We start from the raw sequence: 25,871 nt of genomic DNA on the forward strand, positions 1-25,871 counted from the left end.
AGGGTCTTCAAAGCTGCTCTCAGCTTGGGGCTGAAATGGCAGGGAAACTCTGTGGCCACTGTATTTGGGAAACTCCCACATTCAGGACTCGAAGAGGCAGGGGAGGAGGTCTGTCTCCTCTCTGTAAACCTTGCAAGGGTGCTGTCACACTGTGAGCTGTAAACCATTTCTGGGTCAACAGGATGCAACCGGCAGGTAAAGTGTGCATCGTTGCACAGGTGTGCCTGTGTCTTCTCAGTCAAATCAGTCTGGGGTGGACTCATGGGTTCTCGGGGACATGGAGGTCTCCACAGCTCATTACTGAGCCCCTGAGCTGTGAAGTCACAACTGTGTTTGCAGTTTCTGTCAGGTAGTTGTCACAATGGTGGAAGGCTAACTCACTAGGATTTACTTTAAAACAATGTATACAGAATAAAGAACAGGAAGGGACGTGGGGAGGAGAGGTGGAGTTGGTCATGACCTAGTTGTCACTGAACTTGGGTGGTGAGTCAAACCTCCACTTCTGTGTATGTTTGAAACTAAATAATTAAAAATAATACAATATCTATGTATTATGTTTCATATGATATATATATGCAAGCTTTTGTAAGTACATAAACATACAGGGCATTTTTAAATGATTACCTGTGAACTAGGGTGTTTCCCAATGTTCTGGGTTATTTCTAGAAGCAACAAAGCCACAATATATAATCCTTAGGCTTCTAATTTCCCATACTATGATGGTTGCTCTTCCAACTTTTTCACCAATGAACTCTTAAATCCAGGCTGGTGTTTGGACTTTCTCCTCCATCTTTACTAAGTTTTAACTGAAAATTCCATAGGTTAAAGGATGCAGTGTAATATTTTTAAGTATGTATACATTGAAACTGTTGAGTCCAACTAATTAACATATTCAATACCTTGTATATTTTTGTGACAAGAGAACTAGATCTACTCTCAGCAATTTTCAGTATGCAACATATTTTTATTGACTGTTGTTGACCTGCTGTACAAGAGATCCTAGGAACTCATTTGTCCTATGTAACTGTGACTTTGTACTGTGTGGTCTGCATCCTTCCATTTCAATATTCTTCAGTACAGACAGTGTATGTCAATTCCAGTCATGATTTCTGAACAAGATGCTATTCTCATGAGAAGCTCATAGCAGAGGGATGAGACACAAGACAAGACTAAATGGTCCTCACCCACTGTTTCTTTCTTTCAATGACAAAGATTTCTTAAACATTGAATTATTAATGGGTTTTTATTGGTGAAATTGGAGTGTTCTTAATTGAGAAAACAAGGCGCTAATGGGGGAAATGAGTAGCAGTGAAAAGTGGAAGCTGGGTAAAATCTTCCCAGCTACTTAGCAGGCTTGCCAGGACCAGGTACGGTGCTCTGTTGAGCACTGGAACCTTCCTTTTTAGGGACAGCTAGTGCTCTGAATGTACAGAGAAGTTATGTGATTGTTTTGTGCCTGAATGTAGGAATGATAGTTTATATGAGTAGCAGAATTTGGTTTGAGATTTACTTTCCTACACCTGGTGCAGGCATTGGAGCATTGCTGACTATCTCTACATTCAGCTATCAGCAACTCCAAAGACCCAAAAAGGAACCTAATAGCTGGGGATTAAGCCAGTTCTGAACAACAGGATAAGGAAATGTCTTGACCAGAACAAGTTAGCCCTGGCCTACCACCAGACAAAATGATCCCAAGAGTGATCTCACCTTTAAAGTCAGCACACCTTTGTCAGATTACTTTCATCCGTGGCCTACAATGAGCCACATGTGCAGCCTTCAACTCTCTCCACATTGACTCCAGGCCGGGCCCTGTAATTTCTTTGGGGCAAGAAACATAAACAAATATGGCACCAGCAGGAGCCTCACAAGCACTGTCACAACAGGCCTTCGCCTGAAGGCCTTCTCTTGGTCTTCGGAGCCACCCTGTAAAATGGTTCTGGGACCCAGGTAGAAATGCCATGTGGAAAGGGAAAAGTGCCTGATCAACCTACCAACTTTCATATCTCCTGAAGTTGAAACATCAAAAGTGTGAGTAAAGAAGTTCCAGAAATATCCCGTCTCTGGAAGTCACCAGGCACCCCCACTAGTCCTCATCTAAACAGTAGAAATTTCTGAAACAATAGCTTGATATTGAAACACTGCATCAGTTTATCTTGTGGTTTTATAGATCCCATGGAACAATGCTAAACATCTTTCCTCTAAAACCAATCACTCCCAACGTCATAAACAGGAAAGCCCATGTTATCCATTGCTCATTTTTGAGCAATGGACAAAGATCTACTAATGAATATAGAATGTAAACCCTCTCCAGTTGGGGTGCTGGTTACACAGAAGAAGGATTCAGAGAATAGAGTGTTAGGCCAAACTAGAAGAAGTCCCCTCACATGCTCTCTCTGATTCCTGAACAACTAGATTCCTTCTATCTTATGGTAGTACCCAAGAAACATGGGTATCTGGAGGCTGCCTGGAAAAGCAAGTGTGTGTAATGTATGGTTCTTCCCACCAGCCTGGTCCCACAGCTGCATCGGCCCCAAATGAACACACAAACACTACATTTGTTATAAACTGTTGGCTGATGACTAGGGCTTCTTATTTGGCTTGCTCTGTCTCAATTACTAACCCATAACTACTAATATATGTATTTCTACATGGTCTTATCTTACCGGAGAATGCCTGACTCGCATCCTCTCTTGCTGGGCTCACATGATGACTCCTCTCTGCCTACACTTGCCAGAATCCTCCACATCTCCCACCTATCTTGCTGCCCTATTGGCCACAGTGTTTTATTCATCAACCAATAAGAGAAACAAATGTACAGAAGACATCCCCATCAATGTGAGCATTTATAAATGGTGGTCAAAAGAAGACAGTGTTCCAGTGTTGGGAGCAATCAGCACATATGGAAACTATCATCTTGACAGGGCACTCTGCATACTAAAAAACACATACTCCTACAGCACAACTTAGCCTGCACTCAAATATTGTTCCAAGCACAACAGACACAGAACTACAACTGTACCAACAATCCTGTGCCCACCTTGACAGTTGAAGTCCACCTCCAGAACCAGAAATCCTGTGCCCAATTCCTTGAGAGTCAAAACCCACCCCCAGCACTAGCAAAATTGTGCCCACCTTCTGGGGAGTCAAAGTCCACCCCTGGAAAACGCATTGTCTTAGTTACTTTCTACTATGATAAAATGCCCTGACAAAAGCAACTTCAGGGTGGATGGGCTCATTTCAACTCAAAGTATAACCCATCATGGCAAAGAAGTCAAGGTAACAGCAGCTTGAAGCAGCTGGTCGTCCATCTATAGTCAGAAGACAGAAATGATTACCTGTATTGACTTCATTCTCTCCATCCTTGACAGTCCAGAAGCAATACCCAGGGAATGGTTCCACCCACAGTGCACAGGTCTTCTCACCTTGATTAACACACTCAAGACAATCCCTCACTGACACACCCAGAAGCTGGCCTTCATCTAGACAATCCTTCACAGGCATGCCCAGAGGCTAACCTTCACCTAGACAATCCCTCAAGGCATGCCCAGAGACTAGCTAGCCTGCACCTAGACAATCCCTCACAGATGTGTCTAGCAATTTATCTCTTAGCTGATTCCAGATTCAGTCAAATTGACAACCAAGGTTATCCATTATAATCAGCTTGTCCAGAACTGATTAAGGGTTAATTTAGAAATTAGAAGGACTAAACCTATAGAATCTACAAGTTAGGGCATCACTCCTGTGGTCTGAAGAGAGGGCTCAGCAGTTAAAAGTATTTCCAGCTCTTCCACAAGACCCGCATTTAGTTCCCAGCACCCACACCAAAGAGCTCACAAACACCTGAAACTCCAGGTCCAAAGGATCCAACACCCTCCTCTGGCCTCTGAAAACACCTGCACATACATGGCATTCACTCATAGGCACATGAGTATGCATAAATACAGGTAATTCCTTTTTCTTAAGGCATCACTCCTTTGATTGTTATGAGCTGAAAACATGGGGAGGGGGGCAGACCTACAGCCAAATCCCAGCAGATGCACCTGGAAGAGAACAACATCAGGTGCTACAGTCAGATACCTTCAAACATAAGTCAAAATCTAATTCAAAACAAAACATTCTCTGTAATTCAGTTGGAGGATGGTTGTCTGGCATTTCCAGCTGTCACATGAAAAATTAGCCAAAATTTCTAAATTAAGATAGTTGTTTATCCCTTAGGGTTTGAGAATTACTCTATGTGGTATGGTCTAAATCAGTAATTTTCCAGATAATCAAGACATCTGGGAAGTTCTATCTTTTGTATATTTCACTCATCTGAGAGTAAAGCAAGAAAATCCAGGTGTAACCTTCAAGAATGCAGGACTGACCAAGCAGACAGAATCCCACCCAGGGGAGCTCCAAGAACCCAAGCTCAGTCACAGTTTCTGGAAATACTAGGTAATACATGGTGTGGGCATTTGGATGTAATTGGTCCCATAAGTTCATAGGGAGTGGCACTATTAGGAGGTATGGCCTTGTTGGAGGAAGTGTGTCACTGTGAAGGAGGGCTTTGAGATGTCATATATGCTCAAGCCATGCCCAGTGACTCAGACCACTTCTTGTTGCCTGCAGGTCAAGATATAGGATTCTCAGCTGTTTCTGTAGTACCATGTTTGGCTGCATGCCACCATGTGACGCCATGATGTTAATGGTCTAAACTTCTGAAAATATAAGCCACCCCAATTGAATGTTTTTTCTTTGTAAGAGTTGCCATGGTCATGGTATCTCTTCGAAGCAATAGAAACTCTAAGACAAATGGGTTAACAGAATTCAGACTCCATGTAAAAATGGAAAGTTAGGTAAAACATGTCATGGAAGAATGCACACTCACATAGCAAAGTGACAAACAGACTCTGCATTCATTTCAATACATAGCCTTCCTGACTGACCAGTAGTGGTGGACCTTCCTAATGCTGTGACCCTTTAATACATGTCCTCATGTTGTGGTGACCCCCCAACCATAAAATGATTTTCATTGCTACTTCATAACTGTAATGTTGCTATTGTTATGAATCAGAATGTAAATATTTTTGGAGACATAGGTTTGTCAAAGGGGTTGCTACCCACAGGTTGAGTCCCACTGGAGAAAATGAGATTATTCTTCTGTTATAAGTCCAAGGAAGTTATTCTTCCTTGAAATACCATTTAGAGTATTATCCTACTGAAAAATAAGTTTCTTATTAGCACCAGACAACAAAGGTCGTTAAAGCCATTAAGATATAATAAAATGATAATATCAATAGTCTTTATGTTGCTGAAATTATACACCAGTGAATATGCGTGCCCCTGAAAGCATATTTGCAAGAAAATACACAAAGATAGAAGCATGGATACAGACCAAATATTTCATCTGATGGAATATTTGCTGCTGGCAAATGATATTCTAACAGAATTCTAACAGACAGGATAACACAAAGGACATATTCCAATAATAATCTAGAAAATAATCCAAAGCAGTGTGAAATGTAGTAAATAACATGTTCTCCTACCCCGAGACAGCTAAAAATGTGTATAGTCTAATAGATAAGTAGGCTGTGATGCTAATATATAGAAACCAGAATGTTTGGAAATACAGTAATGCCCCATGCTTTTCCAATATTGAGCATGTGATGGGTGAATCACTCCTTAGAGTGAAAGGAAAAAAAAAAACAGTGACCTGTTTAGCAAGCACAGCAAACTCCTGTGCATTCCCAGAAGTCTGAACTGACATGAAAATAGCATGGCTTTCACACAATAATCTTTCACATAAGTAAACAAACGAAGTGAGAAGGCAGACAGGACAGGGACAGTCTACCCAAGACTGCATGTCATCAGCTCTGTGTTTATCTAGAAGCTCAGCCTATATTCTAATTATGTGTCTAAAGAAAATTCTAAATGGTCATTTTCAGTTATCTTTTCAAATAAAAATGTAAGCTTTTCTGTTCATTTTTTCCAAGAGTATTATAGTGGACTTAAATGTTCAACTGAATTAATTTTGATCTTCTGCCAATGAGCTTAGAAACCAAAGGAATAAATAAGCAAATTTTACAATAAACATAAAAGAAATAATGAGCAAAGGGAGAATGTGTGACATGAGCAGGTAAAGTTAGGTTCATCCGTTATTAAAGATAGACGACAAGTGGATAGATAGATAGATAGATAGATAGATAGATAGATAGATAGATAGATAGACAGACAGACAGAGACCAGAAACCACATTCATTCTCAAAGATATGATTATAAAGTGAGAATATGAGCACTATCTGTCATTTTATTTTCCAAAATTATGTAACCAAATTGAATTGCTATGGATTTCTTAGAGGCAGATCTAGACTCCAGCTAGAGCTTCCATCTAAACAATCAGTGATTGGAAACATACAAGTACATCATGCCCTAGACCGTGTCTGCTCACTCATCATAGCAGCAAAAACTCACTGTTACACTTGGGCCTTTACACTACATCGGAGATGTAGTGGGCCCCCCATTTGGCAATAACTCTCCCTCTCCCATAAACCACCAGTTGCCAATAGTTCAGTATGGAGGGCTAGGACCCCTGAGCCCCTTCCCAACCTATGATTAGCTGTGTTTTGCCAGTCCAATCTTTGCAGGCCCACTGCAGGCACCCAGGACTGCCATGACATGTTCACAGTGGCTGTGCCATGCCCTGAAGGTTTAATTTTGCAGTCCTTTTGTTTTCTAACTCCTGCATTCCTTCTCCTCCCTCTTCTGCAATGTTCCCCAAGTCTTAGAAAGGGTGGTATCAACATTCTGTTGAGGGCTAAGCATCTTGTACAGCACTCAGTCTGCATTCACCAATGTTCGCTGCAAGAAGCTTCTTGATTAAGGATGAGAATAGCACTTGTCTTTGGGCACAAAGTACATGTTTAGACTGTGGTTTGGTTCTGGTGCTGTGTCAATTCCGCTAAAGAATGATACTAAGTTCCCTCCTAGAGCCTAAAACCTCAGTCATGGGATTTTTACCAAGTTCACAGTACCAGGCTCTTGTGGAGTAGGTCTCAAAGACAATCAGAGAGCAGCTGTTGCCCCCAGAGCGGATTTACCACTACTGCACCAGTGGGCACCTCTGGCTTAGCAGGTTGGCATTATAGTTTGCAGGGTTCACATCAGGGTAAGACTGTGGAGAGCAGAGCACCTTACAGACCTGTGAAGGGAGGAAGCTCCTGGTCAGCTCCAGCACATCTGCAACCAACATGTGTGGTGTCTCCAGCAATGGGGCCTTATCCTCCAGGCAGCCAAGAGGAATGGCTATACTCTGTATTGTTTGGAAGACCTGGGATATTCCTGACTATAAAGTTTGAAGACTTGGCCAGAGCAATTCAACAAGAAGACAAAAAAATAAAATGGAAAAGAAATTAAGTATCCTTATTTGCATATAAGATTCTATGCATCAAATACTCTAATGACTACACCAGAACACTCCTAGAGCTGATAAACACTTTTAGCAAAGTGGCAGGATACAACAAAACATGAAAATGATTGGCCTTCCTAGATGCCAGTGACACACGGAGAATGACAGGGGAGGGGGAGATCCCATTCACATAGTCTCAGAAGCGAAATACCTTAGAATAAACTTAACCAATGAAGTGAAAGACCTTTAAAATAAAACTTTAAAGCACTAAAGAAAGGAATATAGGAGATGAAGATGAAAAGGTCTCCCATGCTCCTGGATGGGCAAAATAAATATTGGTTAAAAAAAAAAAAAAACGGTCAGTCTACCAAAAACAATCTACAGAATTGTAGCAATCCCAATCAAAACTGCAACTTCACCCTCCACATAAACATTTTAGATACCAAAAGGTTTATATGGAAAAACAAAAGACACCACATAGCCAAAGCAACTAATAATAATAATACTGCTGACCCAGTGGTTTCAACCTTTCTAACACTGTGACCCTTTAATACAAGGTCCTCTTGTTGTGGTGGCCCCAACCATAAAATTATTTTGTTGCTACTTCATAGGTGTAATTTTGATATTGTTATGAATAATATAAATATCTGATATGTGTTAGGGTCCATGAGAAGTCCCCATAAAAGACCACCAGTCTTGTATGCAATCAGCAAAAGTGCTTTATTAATATTCCAGCATGTTAGGATGGGACCTGTCAACAACCCAGGAGAGCTGAGGCCTTCACCTCCAGGGCTATCAGCTGCTGGGCTCTTCTCCTTTTCAGCATTAAGAGAGCCAGTGTTGGGATATCCAGCCAGTCAATAAACCATCTGTGATTCAAACACACACACACACAGACACACACACACACACACACACACACACACACACACACACACAAATTGGTCATTTCCTCTAGAGACCCTTCCCAATACACTTGTGCCTCTGAGGAGCACTTGGTTCGGGGAAAATATAATCCAGGGAAAGGGAGATGAAGCGTCAAATGTGTGCAGGTTAACTTATATCAAATGATAGGGACATGATTCACTGACACATTGGAAGATGAGACCTGAGTGAAAAGGTTCCTTTTGGTTCTAAGCAGCAGAGTCACTGTCAGACCCTCAACAGCAGAAACATGGCAGACAACTGACTGGTCCAAAGGGGGGGGGGGTGTCGGGGGTCGGTCCTGTTTCCAGTGTTTGAAAATAAAATGCTCATTCCTAATCATCTGGTGGGGTTTGGATTTTCACTGCCAAAGCAAAACATTGATTTTCCTTCACAGCCTTTTGGTACAAATGTTGATGTCACTGTAGGACTTTGTGTCCTTGTATTCTTTCCATAAGACACTATGTCAACTGCCTCAGTTCAAGGCCACACAAAACTGACTCAATACGGAGACACTGTCTCCCAGAGGGATTATCAATAACATTTCATGGACCTGGTGGGGATCCATGGCGCATTCACTTGGAGCTCCACAGAATAAAATGTCTCTCCTTCTACAGCAGGACAGGGACTCTCACTGGGACAAGATACATCCAGACCCTTAATTCATATTCTGTAAAAGTAACAGTGTCAACTTCCCTTGTCAACAAAGTGTGGAATGTGTCCTTCCTTGTCTCTGCTGCCGGCCCTACTCTCATCAGAGCGGAAAAACCACCTGAGTCAGAAGAGTGTCATGATGACCCAAAGACCAACCAGCCACTGAACCATATGTATCCTGTAGCGGGAGAGAAAGCAAACAAAAACCTTCTCAAAACATGATACGAGGCTTTTCAAAATGCTAACCTCCTTGAAGAGCTACAGGTGTTTGAAGGCTGCCGGGAAAGGGAGCGCCAGAATTTCTTCAGAGCTGTGGCCCTTGGTAATTGCCTGTGCTCCAGTGAGTGACCCTACGTTTATGTGCATATGGACAGCTCTAATTAGACTAACTAGATTATAGTGTGTGTGTGTGTGTGTGTGTGTGTGTGTGTGTGTGTGTGTGTGTGTGTGTGTGATGAAGTTGGAGGCAAATGCAGGGGCAGGAGGGCCTCTGGAGGAGTTAAAGGGGAGTGGGGGGTTGTATTCACATATGAAATTCTCAAAGACTAAATTTCAAACACTGTTTAAATGCCATCCTGATGGCTAGTGGAAAATTAGTCAACCCTAGACCTCCAGAATATGCAGAAGGCATATTTCTTCCTCTACTTGAGGACAAACTAATCTGTCTCCCTCCCTCCTTCTCTCTCTCCCTCCCTCTCTCCGTCTCTCACTCCTCCTTTTCCCCCTTCCTCCTATTTCCCTACTTCTGAGAAAAAAAAATCCTCCACTCAAGCTTGTGCCTGGGCATTCATTGTTCCCACATCTCTGTTCTTTCAATTGCCACAGATACAGAAGTCCCCTTACATACTGCAACACTTCTGTTCAACCCAAGCTCGCTGAGGGACTCCATCATGAATCTATAGAAACATATTTGTTGCAAAAATTACTCCATACACAAAGTCAGAGAGAGAAAGACGACAACTCTGAGCGTCGCTGCCTTCTTGCTGTCTGATCACCTCAGTCCTTTCCTCGGAGAGTGTGCACTGTCTCACTAGACATTTCCACTCCTGCTGAAGTTTTCCGTGAGAGAGTGCCTGCTCCAGACAAGATAACCTATTCCATTTCCAAATACCTGTCAAATCATTACTTATGTTCACACAAATGTGCTTCCTCTTTACTCCTTATGGAACTAAAACTACACTCCTCTTCCACAGGGAGGCCTTTCTTGTCACCGTCTGTGGCTGTCACTCTCCATGGGACCTAAACCAGACTCTGTGTAGAGTCTGCACAATTAGGAGCCACTTAGGCTTAAAGGAGACCTATTTCTATGTCAGGAAGGACAAATTTTTCTACAAGAAACAGCCTGCCTTATTTAGCAAATTAGAAAATTTATTAGCTTAAATCTCAAAAAGCAGTGATGGATCATTTCTCTTCAATTCTCTGTTCATGTGCTAGCTGTGCTACCTGTGGCAGTTTTGGGTCTAACATATCTGTCCATGTGTCTACTCTGTGCTAGCTGTGCAGTTTTGGGTCTAACATCATAAACCTATCAAAAAGAACAGGTGTCTATCCTGTGGTCTCCGTTAGAGGAGAAATGATTGTACCCTAATTTTCCAGCAAGCATCTGTGGAAATGACCCATAACTGTCCTTCAAGCACTGGTCTAAAGGGGACTGGACTGCTGTACACAACAGACACACTCTCAGAAACCCCAGGGTGGGGGGCGCACCTTGAAATGTTGAAAACCCTGTATCTTAAAAGAGGATGTTTGGGGGAGGAGGGGTTATATACAAGGAGAAATGGCAGTGTCTGAATTTCCTGAAGTAGCTCTGTGCTCTCTGGCCTTATCTTTGGACCATCCATATTTTGAAGGCCAGAAAACAAGACAGTAGCACAGCAACAAGGGAAGCCTTGAAATCTGGAGTGAGGACTAGGTTGTGGGCCTGGTCTAAGTATTTTAAATAGAATTGGAAGGCCTTGGACCAATTTCATCTTCTCCAGGGATATGCCCAACTGTCAATTCTGTATTCTGACAGAGTCCTTTAAAAGCCCTGTTCAATTCCTTATAATTGAGGATTCTGAGTGATACTGTTAATGAATTCATATCTTTACAGTGCCTATCTTTATTCTTCATTGTCATTAAGTGGAAAATTCAGCTATTCAATATGATGATCGCTTCCAGCCTTTGATAAGATTTTTCCCATTTTCTTTTTTTTTTTTTAATGCTTCTAAATTGTAATGAAGCTTTAAAGACTAAGGTACCCACTGCATCATTCATCTGTCTCTCAAGTATAATGAGCGTATACAGGCAAAGAAGAAAAGGGATACAGGATTTGGTGTAATCCTATAACCTCCCTCATTTCCTTGTGGAAGGTTGAATAATTCTGGAAGAATGTCACCTAATGCCAATGAGTTATTGTCTCGTGGACACTAAAGAAAAATTCAATACAGTGTGCAGGCATAAACTACAAAATGGAAATAGCTCACATATGAAGTGCCAGTGTAATCAGCAACCAGTGTAATCAGAAGCAGTGTGTGAATCCACATGCATGTACACATGTCATAGAATACTTAAAACACTTGCAGAACACAGAACACAAATACCACAAAAAGAAAATAATGAAAACGTACTAACTTTTCAGTCACACAGAACAAAAAATCATGTTTTTACTATATGAACAATGCTGACAGCAGACCTACAGTGGGCACTAGATTTCTTTTAATGGAGTCTGCATATTTTATATAAATTTTAAATTAGAAACAATCTTATATATCAATCCAGGTCCCCTCTTCCTCCCCTTCTCCCATGCCCCCCACCAACCTCCACCATCCCATCCCCCATCCACGCCCCAGGGAGGGTGAGGCCTTCCGTAAGGAATCATCAAAAATCTATCAAGTCATTTGGGACAGGGCCTAGACCCTCCCCCATGTATCTAGGCTAATAGAACATCCCTCCATGGGGAATAGGCTCCTGAAGTCCGTTCATGCACTAGGGATACATCCTTGTTCCACTGCCAAAGGCCCCATAGACTGCCAAGTCCTTCTAGCTGACACGTTCAAGGGAGCCTGTTTTGGTCCTCTGTTGCTTCCCCAGCTGTCAGACTGAGGTCCATGAGTTCCCACTTGCTCAGGTCAGGTGTTTCTGTGTGTTCCTAGCATGGTCTTGACCCCTTTGCTCATCGATCCTCCCTCTCTACAACTGCTATCCAGGAGTTCAGCTCTGTGCTTAGCTGTGGGTCTCTGCTTCTGCTTCAATCAACTACTAGGATAGCATTTAAGGTAGTCATCAATCTCATTATAGGGGAAGGGCATGTAAGGTAGCCTCTCCACTATTGCTTATGGTCCTAGTTGGGGCCGTCCTTGTGAATCTCTGTATAATTCCCTAGTGCCAGATTTCTCTTTAAACCTATAGTGGCTCCCTCTATTGATGTCTCTTTTCTTGCTCTCCTCTATTCATCTCCCGGCTCAATCTTCCTGATCCCTCATGTTCTTCTCCCCGCTTCTCTTCTCCCCTCATCTTTCTCCTAACCCCTTTCCCCTTTCCCCATGCTCCCAATTTGTTCAGAGCTCTTGTTCCTTTCCCCTCCACCGTGTCTTTCTTACAGTCCTCCTTGTCTCCTAGCTTCTCTGGAGGCATAGATTGTAGTCCGGTAATCCTTTGCTCTATGTCTAATATCTGTATATAAGTGAGTACATGCCATGTTTGTTTTTCTGTGACTGGGTTACCTCACTTAGGATGGTTTCTTCTAGTTCCATCCATTTGCCTGCAAATTTCAAGATTTCATTGTTTTCTTTTCCCCACTAAGTATACTCCATTTTGTAAATGTACCACATTTTCTTTATCCATTCTTTGGTTGAGGGGCATCTAGGTTGCTTCCAGGTTCTGGCTATAACAAATAATGCTGCTACGAACGTAGTTGAACAGATGTCCTTGTTATATGAATGTGCATCCTTTGGGTATATGCCTAAGAGTGGAATTGCTGGATCTTGTGGTAGACTGATTCCAATTTTCCTCAGAAACCTCCATACTGATTTCCAAAGTGGCTATACAGGTTCACACTCCCACCAGCAATGGAGGAGCGTTCCCCATTCTCCACATCCACTCCAGTATAAACTGTCATTGGTGTTTTTTTTATTTTAGCCATTCTTAAGGGTGTAAGATGGTATCTCAGAGTTGTTTTGAGTTGCATTTCCCTGATGGCTAAGGAGGTTGAGCAATTTCTTAAGTGTCTTTCAGCCATTTTAGATTCCTCTGTTGAGAATTCTCTGTTTAGTTCTGTACCCCACTATTTATTGAATTATTTCATGTCTTGGTGACTAGCTTCTTGAGTTCTTGTATATTTTGGAAATCAGCCCTCTGTCAGATGTGGGGTTGGTGAAGATTTTTTTCCAATTCCGTGGGCTGCCGTTTTGTCTTATTGACTGTATCTTTTGCCTTACAGAAGCTTCTCAGTTTCAAGAGGTCCCATTTATTAATTGTGGATCTCAGTGTCTGTGCTACAGGCATTATGTTCATGAAGTGATCTCCTGTGCCAATTTGTTCAAGGGTACCTCCCACTTTCTCTTCTAAGAGGTTTAGTGTGGCTGGATTTATGTTGAGATCTTTGATCCATTTGGACTTAAATTTTGTGCATGATGATAGATATGGATCTACCTGCAATCTTCTATGTGTCCACATCCAGTTTTGCCAGCACCATTTGTTGAAGATGCTTTCTTTTTTCCATTGTGTGATTTTTGGCTTCTTTGTCAAAAATCAGGTGTTCATATGTGTGTGGGTTAACATCAGGGCCCTCAATTCCATTGGTCCACCTATCTGTTTTTGTGCCAATACCAAGCTGTTTTCAGGACTATAGCTCTATAGTAGAGTTTGAAGTCAGGGATGGTGATACCTCCAGAACTTCCTTCCAAGGTTGTTTTGGCTATCTTGGGTTTTTTGTTTTTCCATATAAAGTTGGGTATTGTCCTTTCAAGGTCTGTGAAGAATTGTTCTGGAATTTGATGGAGATTGCATTGAATCTATAGATTGCTTTTGGCAAGATTACCATATTTACTCTGTTGATCCTACCTATCCAAGAACATGGGAGATCTTTCCATTTTCTGATATCTTCTTTAATTTCCTTCTTTAACAGCTCAAAGTTCTTGTTATAGAAGTCTTTCACCTCTTTGGTTAGCGTTACCCCAAGATATTTTATGTTGTTTGTGGCTATTGTAAGGGATGAGGTTTCTCTGATTTCTTTCTCAGCCCCTTTATTTTCTATATATAGTAAGGCTACTGATTTTTCTTTTAGTTAATCTTGTATCCTGACACTTTGCTGAAGGTGTTATCAGCTGTAGGAGTTCCCTGGTAGAGTTCTTTGGGTCACTTATGTAAATGATCATATCATCTGCAAATAGTGAAAGTTTGACTTCTTCCTTTCCAATTTGTATCCCCTTGATCTCCTTTTGCTGTCTTACTCCTCTAGCAAGGACTTCAAGTACAATATTGAAGAGATATGGAGAGAGTGGATAGCCTTGTCTTGTTCCTGATTTTAGAGGAATCACATTGAGTTTCTCTCCATTTAGTTTGATGTTGGCTGTTGGTTTGCTGTGTATTGCTTTTATTATGTTTAGGTATGTTCCTGTTAACCCTGATCTCTCCAAGACCTTTATAATGAAGGGGTGTTGAATTTTGTCAAAGGCTTTTTCAGCATCTAGTGAGGTGACCATATGGTTTTTCTTTTTCAGTTTGTTTATGTGGTGGATTACATTGGTGGATTTTCATATGTTGAACCATCCCTGTATCTCTGGGATGAAAGCCTTCTTGATTGATTATGGAGGATGATTTTTCTGATGTGTTCCTGGATTCGATTTGCCAGTATTTTAGCATCAATGTTCATGAGGGATATTGGTCTATAGTTCACTTTCTTAGTTGTGTCTTTGTGTGGTTTTGGTACCAAGGTAATTATAGCCTAGTAAAAAGAGTTTGGCAATGATACTCTGCTTCTATTGTGTGGAACAATTTGAGAAGTGTTGGTATTAATTCTTCTTTGAATTTCTGGTAGAATTCTGCACTGGGCTTTTTTTGATTGGGAGATTTTTGATGTCTGCTTCTATTTCATTAGTGGTTATAGGTCAATTTCAATTGCTTATCTGTTCTTGATTTGATTTTGGTGATAGCTATCCAGAAAACTGTCTATTTCTTTTAAATTTTGTGGAGTACAGTTTTTCAAAGTATGACCTGATGATTCTCCGGATTTCCTCAGTGTCTGTTGTTATGTCCCCCTTTTCATTTCTGATTTTGTTAATTTGCATGTTCTCTCTCTGCCTTTTGGTTAGGTTGGATAAAGGTTTGTTTATCTTGTTGATTTTCTCAAAGAACCAACTCTTTGCTTCATTGATTCTTTGTGTTGTTTTCTTTGTTTCTAGTTTATTGATTTCAGCCCTCAATTTGATTATTTCCTGGTGTCTCCTCCTCTTGGGTGAGTGTACTTCTTTTTGTTCTGGAGCTTTCACGTGTACTGTTAATTCTCTAGGGAGGCTATTCTCCAGTTTCTTCATGTGGGCACTTAGTGCTATGAACTTTCCTCTTAGCACTGCTTTCAGAGTGTCCCATAGGTTTGAGTATGTTGTACCTTCATCATTGAATTATAGGAAGTCTTTGATTTATTTCTTCCTTTACCTAGGAGTGATGCAGTTGAACATTGTTCAATTTCCATGATTTTGTAAGGTTTCTGCAATTTGTGTTGTTGCTGAATTCTAATTTTAAGCCATGGTGATCCGATAAGATACAGGAGGTTATTCCTATTTTTTGTAACTGTTGAGGTTTGCTTTATTGCCAAGTATGTGGTTGATTTTAGAGAAGGTTCTATGTGGTGCTGAGAAGAAGGTATATTCTTTTGTGTTTGGATGGAATGTTCTATGGATGTCTGTTAAACCCAATTGAGTCATAACTTCTGTTAGTTCTTTTGTTTCTTTGTTAAGTTTCTGTCTGGTAGTCCTGTCCAGTGGTGAGAATAGGGCATTGAAATCTCCCACTATAAGTGTATGGGGTTTAATGTATAATTTGAGTTTTAGTAATGTTTCTTTTATGAATGTGGGTGCCTTTGTATTTGGGGCACAGATGTTCAGAATTGAGACTTCATCTTGATGGATTTTTCCTGTGATGAATATGAAATGACCTTCTTCATCTCTTTTGATTACTTTTAGTTTGAAGTCTAATTTGTTAGATATTAGGACAGCTACACCAGCTTGCTTCTTAGGGCCATTTGATTGGAAACTCTTTTCCCAACCCTTAACTCTGAGGTAACATCTGTCTTTGAAGTTGAGGTGTGTTTCTTGTATGCAGCAGAAAGATGCATTATGTCTGTGTATTCATTCTGTTAGCCTGTGTCTTTCTAAAGGTGAGATCATTGATATTGAGGTTTATTAATGACCATTGATTGTTGATTCTTGTTTGTTTTGGATTTGTTTTTAGTGGATTTGTTTTGTGTGTGAATTTTTTCCCTTTTTCTGGCTTTTGGTAAAGTGGAACTATCTATTGCCTATGTTTTTGTGAGTGTAGTTAACTTCCTTGGGTTGGAGTTTTCTTCCAGTACTTTCTGCAGGGCTGGGTTTGTGGATATGTACTGTTTAAATCTGGTTTTGTCATGGAATATCTTGTTTTCTCCATCTGTAGTCATTGAGAGTTTTGCTGGGTATGGTAGTCTGGTCTGGCATCTGTGGTCTTTTAATGTTTGTAGAACATCTATCCAGGACCTTCTGGTTTTCAGAGTTTCCATTGAGAAGCCATGTGTAATTCTGATAGGTCTGCCTTCATATGTTACTTGGTCTTTTCCCTTCACTGCTCTTAATAGTCTTTGTTTATTCTGTATGTTAGGTGTTTTTATTACTATGTGGTGAAATGACATTTTTTTGTCTAGTCTATTTGATGTTCGATAAGCTTCTTGTACTTTCATAGGCATGTCTTTCTTCAGGTTGGGAAAGTTTTTTACTATGATTTTGTTGAATATGTTTTCTTCACCTTTGAGCTGGGCTTCTTTGCCTTCTTCTATACCTATTATTCTTAGGTTTGGTCTTTTCACAGTGTCCTGTATTTCCTGGATATTTTGTGTTAAGGATATGTTGGACATAAGATTTTCCTTGGTTGATTAATCTATTTCCTCTAGTTTATCTTCAGCACCTGAGATTCTCTCTTCCATCTCTTGTATTCTGTTAGTTATCCTTGCATCTTTAGTTCTTGATCATTTACCTAGATGTTTTATTTCCATCATTCCCTCAGTTTGTGTTTTCCTTATTGTCTCTATTTCAGTTTTCAGGTCTTGAACTGTTTGAATTGTTTTCTATTCTGTTTGAATGTTTTTTTTTCTTGGCTTTTCTTGCTTTCTTTAGGGGATTTGTTTATTTCTTGCATTTTTTGGTTTGTCTTTTCCTCTATTTCTTCCAATTTTTGTTTGTTTTATCTTCCATTTCTTTAAGGGATTTTCTCATTTCCTCTTTGAGGGCCTCTATCATTTTCATAAAGTTGTTTTTAAGGTCACGCTCTTATGCTTCATGTGTGTTGGGATGTTCAGGTCTTGCTGGTATAGAATCCCTAGTCTCTGGTGGTGTCATATAAGTCTTTCTGTTGTTGGATGTGTTCTTATACTGTTGTCTTCCCATATCTTTCTACAGTGGGTACAGGTAGTGTCTCTCCCTCTCCTGGTGGGTATAGGTTCAAGGCTCTCTCTTCTCCTCTCTCCTGGAGGGTGGAATGGGCAAGACAGGAATGGCAGCCAATGCTGGATGCTTTGTTCTGACTCCAGGTCCCTCTGGGGGATTCAGTGACAGGAAGGGTCTGGCAGCCACAGATCAGGGCACTCGAAGAGGGAAAGGTGAGCTGGAAGAGCCTCTGGTACTCATCTCTCTCCCGGAGGGTAGAAGGGGAAGACCGGGAGTCTGCTTCTAAAATTTCATTTTATACCTCTGTCATTTTTACAACCATTTCCAGTTTAGTACAACTGGTTTATGAAAGGAAAATTAATGCTTTCTATGATTTTTAAACAACTTATTATGAAATGTTATTTTAAACAATCAAAACATAGACAGGAATGTCTTTGTTTGTTTTTCAAGACATGGGTTCTCTGTGTAGCCCTGGCTGTCCTAGAACTCACTCTAAAGATGAGGGTGGCCTTGAACTCAGAGATCCACCTGCCTCTGCTTCCCAGTACTGGGATTAAAGGTGTGCATCACCACTGCCCAGCTAGGAATATCTTAAACTCCCACATACTTCCACATACTGGCTCCAACAACTGACAACTTGTGGCCAGTGTTTCTATATTTGCAGCCCTATACTGCCCTCTCTTTATTGTTTTGAAGGTAATAAAGACATGTAATTTCACCTACATATATTTCAGCATTTCTCTAAAGAATAAGGCTTATACATATATAACTATTTCTAAATAATTATTTATTAAACATCTAGTCAGTGCTTAAATTTCTACTTTTTTTTCTTAGAATCTCACTCCTTTGCCTAGACTGGCCTTGGATTTGTGACACTCTTCCTACCTCAACCTTCCCAGTGCTGAATATGCAAATGTGAACCATCACACATACATTTTGCAATCCCTTTGTATCCAAAAATCACACCCTAAATTTTCTAGGTTTGGTAAGGCAGGAAGAATAAATCATCTCCATGATTTAGTGGTATACTGTATGACAATACTTGGAAGTATAACGTAATTGATAGGGGATATAATATTTGATACAGACGATGATAAGAAGAAGATGACATGGTGATAAAATCCACAGTGAGCTCTGCCTACTAAGTAAAAGAGCTTCATGAAAATGCTATCTTCAGAATAATGGAACAGAAAGTAAGCTCTGGAATAAAATTTTCTGAAGATGAAGAAGAAGAAACCTGATTCCGAGTCAATTCCCCTGACGTTCATGGAGACACTCTTTCATCTTTAACATTTGGTTCAAACGTGGATACAGCTAAAAATCAATCTCATTCAAGCCCAGACCAGATCTGATTTCCAAGTGGGGTGTTCTACAGTTTTAATGGGAGATACCCGCATAGGCTCATCTATGTGAACACTTAGTCCTAGGCAGGAACACTGTTTTGAGACGTGGAGACGAGACAGAAGTAAGTTAGTTGATGGAAAACAGGAACGAAGGTTTACAGTCCAGTTCCACCCATTTGATCTCTGCTTCCTGACAGTCAATATGATGCCATATACTCCTGCCACCATAGAGCCACCTGCCACTGTGACTTTGTTACCCCAATGGACTGGGTCCCTGATTTGAAAGCCTGATAAAATCTTTCCTTCTTTACATGTTTCCATCAGGTATTTGGTCACAGTGACAACAGAAGTAAGTAAGACAGAAATCTGGTGACAGAACTGGTTTGCACGAAGAATGTTGAGGCATTTGGAGCTGTGGCCTAGAGAGGGAGTTGTAAAATGATATTAAAAGACCAAAATGCTAACACAAATGTTTACAGTAGAGGCTGTGATTGTGAGGTTTCAGAGCAGGCTAAGGCCTCTTGGAACAGGGCTAGAGGCCCTTTGTGAAATAGACTGGCAAAAGAGAAGCTAGTAAACAAGGAGGACCCTAAGAGAGACACACATGGCCCCCTGGAGAAAGGGAAAGGGTCAAGATCCCCTGAGCAAATTGGGAGCACAGGAAGAGGGGGGGGAGCTAGGAGAATGAGAAGGGAAGAAGAGGAGGGATGCAGAGGACATGAGGGAGCAGAAAGGTTGAATCAGGGGAAGAATAGATGATAACAAAAATGGAGATACCATAATAGAGGAGACATTTTAGGTTTAAAGAGAAATCAGGCACTAGGGAAATGTCTGGAGATCTACAAAGATAACACCCGCTAACAATCTAAGCAACAGAGGAGAGGCTACCTTAAATGCCCTCCCCTGATAATGAGATTGATGACTGACTTATATGCCACCCCGTAGCCCTCATCTAGCAGCTGGCGGAAGTAGAAGCAGACACCCACAACTAATCACTGAACTGAACTGGAATCCAGTTGCAGAGAAGGACAAGTGAAGAGCAAAGGGGTCCAGACCAGGCTGGTGAAACCCACAGAAACAGCTGACCTGAACATCGGGGAGCTCTTGATCCCCAGACTGATAGCTAGGATACCAGCATGGGACTGATCCAGACCCCAGGAACATGGGTTTCAGAGAGGAAACCTCAGAAATCTACGGGACCTCCTGTAGTAGTTCAGTACTTATCCCTAGCATAGGTGTGGACTTTGGAAGCCCATTCCACATAGAGGAATACTCCCTGAGCCAAGACACATGAGGGTGGGCCTAGGCCCTATCCCAAGGGATATGATAGACTCTGATTACACCCTATGGAAGGCCTCACCCTCCCTGTGGAGCAGAAAGGATATGTGATAGGTAGAGTTTTAGTTAGGGGGTGGTGGTAGGGGAGGCGGGAGGGAGAAGGGAACTGGGAATGCCATGTAAAACAATCTTATTTCTAATTCAAATAAAAAATCTGAAAAAAAAAAGAAATAGACTGACAAAGAATGTGGTTGTGTTTGCCCATGTCCTGAAAATGTGAGCTAAGCTAAATCCACTAAGTTGTTTGGTGGGGGAAATTTCAATATGGAATAATATATAGGTTCTATGGTAATTATTACTTCCATTCAGACTTACAGAAAGCAAGATAAGAATGATTACAAAAAAAAAGTTGGGAGAGAACGGGAGGTTTCAGCCAGTTAACACTGAGAATTGGCAAATGAAGTGGCTATAACTGTTGGCATGATTAGCATCATTAAGGAAAACACTCAGACTTCACAGTAGGACAATAAAGAAGATACTGTGAGGGCAAGACTGGGCCCATGGAGAGGTCCAAGTTGGAACAAGGCAAATTCATTTGAAAAGTGATCACTTAAACAGGGAGCCTCCATGGTGCCCTCCTACAGTATGCTCAAAGGTTCAGCTGAACACACACAGAGGCTACTGTATCTCTCGTCCCAGGGGGGCTGGACTGCATCTCAAGATAACAGTAGAACTTGGCATCATCCGTGTGGTACTAGTTTTGTGGGCATGAAAAATGCAGGAGTAACAGGGTCTTAGAGGCTTGCACCAAGGCTCAAGAAAGCTTCTGAAGCTCCAACAGGTTCCCCGAATTGATTTCCAGAGTAGCATAAAGCTATGAAGACAATGTCTAGGTTGTAATGGAGATCCCCGAGTATTAGCTATTTCAAAGATATGGCACATTTGCCAAGGGAAGCTGAAGATAGTAAATTGGGCTGACCCATGAGAGAGGCTTCAAGCACTGCAGGTCAGAGAGTTGAAGGAGCAGGCTTATCCCAGCCCACAGTTGATACCATCGGGAGTTCCAGATGCCAGGCACGGAGCTACAGCTTGGGGTTTGCTGTGTGAGTTTTGATCTTGTTTTGGTCTGGCCATTCTTTGTTAGTCTCAAGTTCTTCCTTTTTTGTTTTTATTTTGTTTATTTTGTTTTGTTTCTACCCATTTTGAGACTTTATTGATGCTAGGAGATGGGAAGGGGAATTTGATGACTGTGTGGATCTAATATATCCAAAGTATAGAAAGAGCAAGTGTTAAGGTCTGACCACTATCTGGTCACTGAATGCCCAGAGGATGAGTAGCGACTGGTTCTCCAAGGGCAGCCATCACTCCACAAGCACATGCAGAGAGACTTGACCAGTGACTAGTTCAGCAGTCGCATCTGCAGCTCCAAGTCCTCTGACTTCACAGTCTCCAGGGCCAGCATGAGCAGCAAATACCTCCAGGTCGTGGTAAGGGGGCAGGAAGTACTTGTCTAGGCACTTCACCACCTCAAGAGCCTTCTCCACCGGCTCCTAGTACAGACATAAAGAGCTAGTAGATAGTGGCTCCCTCTGGCCTTGTAGAGGTCTTGTAGCGGTGCCTAGGACCTGAGTTTGGGTCCTTACTGGCACAGACTCCAGGGGCTATGAAGATAAGACTTTAACTCCAGCTCGTAGGGGCAGCTCAAGAAACTGATGTGGCTGATTCTGGACTTGCTGGCCTGCAAGAAACACCCTCATGCCTTAAAGATCCTTCTCGTTCCTTGACCTCAACAAGCCTCCGATATCCAGTGGGTTCTCTTAGTTCTGGAGGCTGAGACTGTAGTCTGAGAAGGGTAAAGGAGCAGTACCAAAGCTAGTTCTGCTTCTGTGGTTCTGCAGCCGGGTCTCAGGGTTCATGTCCTACGACTGGCTTCTTTGAGCCTCTTCAACCCCAAAGTGAGAAGGGCTGGCCAGAGAGTAATACGCACTAGGGGAGCGGTCAACCGAGGGCTGTGAGAAAGGCTGGGTGTATCCCAACACTACATCCGTGGCAGGGTAGCAACAGGGGTTGTACGGTTGTCACCTGGAAGAGCTAAGATCAAGGAATGGTCCTCCAGATCCTGCAATCCTCCAGTACCTACATCCACAGGTCAGCGCATGGGACATCTGTGAGCCAGGCCAGGTCTCCTCACTGGCTGAAAAGGTGGGACAAAGCTGAGCTGGCCAAGGACGAAACATAAGCATTGCCAGGTGGCACTGGGAGAGAGGCAACCCCTGGTTTACTTCTAGCTGAAATACCAGCAGTCTCAGCCTTTGCTTTCTTTTACTGGATATGGAAGCAGGGTTGTGGTGGGCTCCAGTTCAGGAAGTTGCTGCTCCAGGCTTCCGGGGCTGCTCTCCTGTCTGCAGGACCCAACCATCTCTGGTACTTGTACTGGCTTCGGCACTGAGTCTGGCATCATGATAGAAGGTTCTGGGGCAGTTAGTAGGATGCTCTCCAGCAGAGTCCGGGGTGTCTGTTCTTCCCCGTGCCCATGCATTTAAACATGAGCCAATCTGCCAACTGACCTAGTGCTATGAGAATACCTTCTGGCAGCTGTCTTTTTTTTTTTTTTCTTGAGGGGGAAGGTACCCTGCCTCTTGTTTGCAGTGGAGTTCTCTGTGCATTAGTCTGAGCATTCCAGCATCACCTCAGGGTACCCGAACCCACTATATGCAGCACACGCTGCAAGAGCATGCATGTTGTCTGATCCAGGTCAGAACAATAGCAGGTGACGGTCCATCCCTCCTCATTCTTCCCTTTTGTAATAGGAATGTTTATCCTGTACCACTGCATGTTGAAAGTATGTACCTTTTTTGTTTAGTTTTGCTTTGCTTTCAGATTTACAGTTAAGTGATTGCTTTGAGTCTCAAGGGGAAACATTGAGCTATGGAACACTCACTGTTGGAATTGAATGTGTTTGCATCAAGAGGTGGAGATTAGCCTATGGGGATCAGGGCAGAAATGTTAGGGTTTGAATGTGAAATGCCCCATGGCCAATGAGGACATGTGTTTAAACAATGCATATCCAACCGATGATACATACTGTTTGGGGAGGTAGATACTGCAGGAAGTAGGTCACTGGGAACAGCCAGGCCTTCCCCTCCATGACTGACTGTACCACCAAATTGTGAGTTAGAGTGCATACTTGGTTAAATCATTTCTTCAGGTATTTGATCATAGTGAAGAAAACAACAAATACATGATGAAAGGATACAAGGAACCTTAGAAAGACTTGACTTTATGAAGTGTAATCTCTTGATCCCAGCTAACCTATGCATTTGGTTTCAAAGCATCTCATCTAAATTTCATCTATCTCATCTAAAATTCAATCTCTGGTATATTAAAAGACTAGAGAAAGGCCAGAAAACTTTTACATCTGATAAACACTTCCATCTAAATGTCAATATAAAGGGGCTGGAGAGATGGCTCAGCTGTTAAGAGCATTGACAGCTCTTCCAAAAGACCTGGGTTCAATTCCCAGCATTCCCACATGGCAGCTCACACCTGTCTGTAACTCCAGGTAGTCTGACATCCTCACACAGACATAAATGCAGGCAAAATGCTAATGAACATTAAATTAAATTTAAAAGATCGACATACAATAGCAAGTAAGTTTTTTAGAAATTAATAACATGCTGAAAACAATTTCAGTAAAATAATCCCATTTACAAAAGCCTCAAGAAACTAAAATACTCAAAAATAAACTTAAACAAAGAGAACAAAGACCTCTGCTGTAAAAACTACACAATGCCGAAGAAAAAAATCTAAAAAAGATACCAGAAGATGGAAAGAATTCCCATGCTCATGAATCCTAGAATTAGTAATGTAAAAAAAAAGGCCTATTACCAAAATCATGCAAAGATTCAATGTGATCCTCACCCAAATTCTATTCTTCACCAAAATAGAATAAAAATACAAATGTAATCACAAAAGTCCCCCAAACAGTCCAAGTATCTGAGCAGAGAGAGAGCAATGCTATAGGAACCATAGTGCCTGATTTCAAATTACACTACAGAGCCAGAGTGACAAAAACGTGGGCCTGCACAAAATTGTCTATGTATGTCTAATTACATCTATATATGTCTATATAGACCAATGAAGTAGAAAAGATGCAGAAATAACCTGTGAGCTATAGCCCCCCATTTCTGACAAAGATGGAAAACATACACTGAAGAAGACAGTCTCTTCCAAAAATAGTCCCTGAGTCCCTAGAATTGCTAGAAGAAACCAGAGGCAACACATTTTTTTATTAGTTCAAATTAGAAACAAGCTTGTTTCACATGTCAATCCCTTCTCCCTCTCCCTCCCCTCATCCACACCCCTCCAACCCTACCTTGACCTACCCCCACCCCATCCACCTTCCACTCCCCAGGAAGGGTAGGACCCTCCACAGGAGCTCCACAAAGTCCACCATATCGTCCTGAACTGGGCCTAGGCCCTTTCCCATGTGTCCAGGGCAAGAGTGCATCCTTCACGTGGGATGGGCTCTCAAGGTCCCTTCTTACACCAGGGAAAAATACTAATCCACCACCAGGGGCCCCCTAGAGTGCAGCGGAGGCCTCCTCATTGACATCCATGTTCAGGGGTCTGGATCAGTCCTGTACTGGCCTCCCAGACAGCATCTGGGGTGGATGTGCTCCCCCTTGTACAGGCCAGCTGTTTCTGTGGGTTTCACCAGCCTGGTACCACCCCCCCTTAGCTCTTCATTCCTCCCTCTTTGCAACTAAGTTCCAGAGTTCAGTTCAGTGTATATCTGTGGCAACACATTTTTTTTGACGGTCCTAAGTTGTTTATTCGGTATGAATTTTACAAACATCATGTATATTGGTGGTAACAGTGGAGCTGCAGACTATCGAACCTTCTCCAGACTGCACGGCAAACCAATAATGTGGTGGAACTTAGGGCCCTTTCCAAGGCCACGGCTCTTGCAGCCAGCAGATGTCAGCCCACGCATCTCTCTGTGCTTGTGAACTGGTTTGGTGATCCAGGGTGTCAGGGCTCCTTCTGATAGCTTTATGGAATGGATCAATGAGGATAACCTCAAAAAAAACTTATATGTGGAATCTTCACCAACCCAGTAAGAATTCAGAACTCTCAAAGCCCCACAATGACATCCAGCTCTCTTCTCATCAACAGACTGAAGGCTTCTGGCAAACTTTATTTAGTTAACACCATGATGGACAGGCTTGCCATAAATTGCGGCCACCACGGCAGACATGAATCCTGTATATGACATAATCTTGCTTGGCCTTGTACCCCACCCAGCCTTTGTGCTCTGTCAGGCCGGGTGGGGCTCGGAGCCCTGTGCAGCGCAGAGAGCTAGCAGTATTGCCAGCAACGGACCCTCAGCAGAAAGCGCATCACGTCGGACCATTTCTTCCTCTATAGCTCCTGGATGTATTTGTACGCACCCATCTTGGCTCACCCGATGGCTGCCGCCAGAGGAAAGGAAGAAGCCTTTCGAGGCAACACATTTATGACATAGGCATAGAATATTCTGAACAGAACTCCAATAGCACCAGAAACAATTCCAAGAAGTGACAAACTGGGTGGCATGAAATTAAAAGCCTTTGCACAGAAAAGGAAAGGATGTGTACATCTTATAGGGAGTGTCTAGAATCTATAAAGAAT

At 42.0% G+C, this 25,871-nt stretch overlaps 1 pseudogene; it reads right to left on the reverse strand.

Annotated features, from left to right (window-relative positions):
• LOC100757960 overlaps positions 1-25,655 on the reverse strand; it is a 35,168-nt pseudogene extending 9,513 nt beyond the window's left edge.
• Between the last annotated feature and the right edge of the window lie 216 nt (positions 25,656-25,871).

The sequence above is a fragment of the Cricetulus griseus genome (assembly GCF_003668045.3).
Source record: "Cricetulus griseus strain 17A/GY chromosome 1 unlocalized genomic scaffold, alternate assembly CriGri-PICRH-1.0 chr1_1, whole genome shotgun sequence".
Taxonomy (NCBI): Eukaryota; Metazoa; Chordata; class Mammalia; order Rodentia; family Cricetidae; genus Cricetulus; species Cricetulus griseus.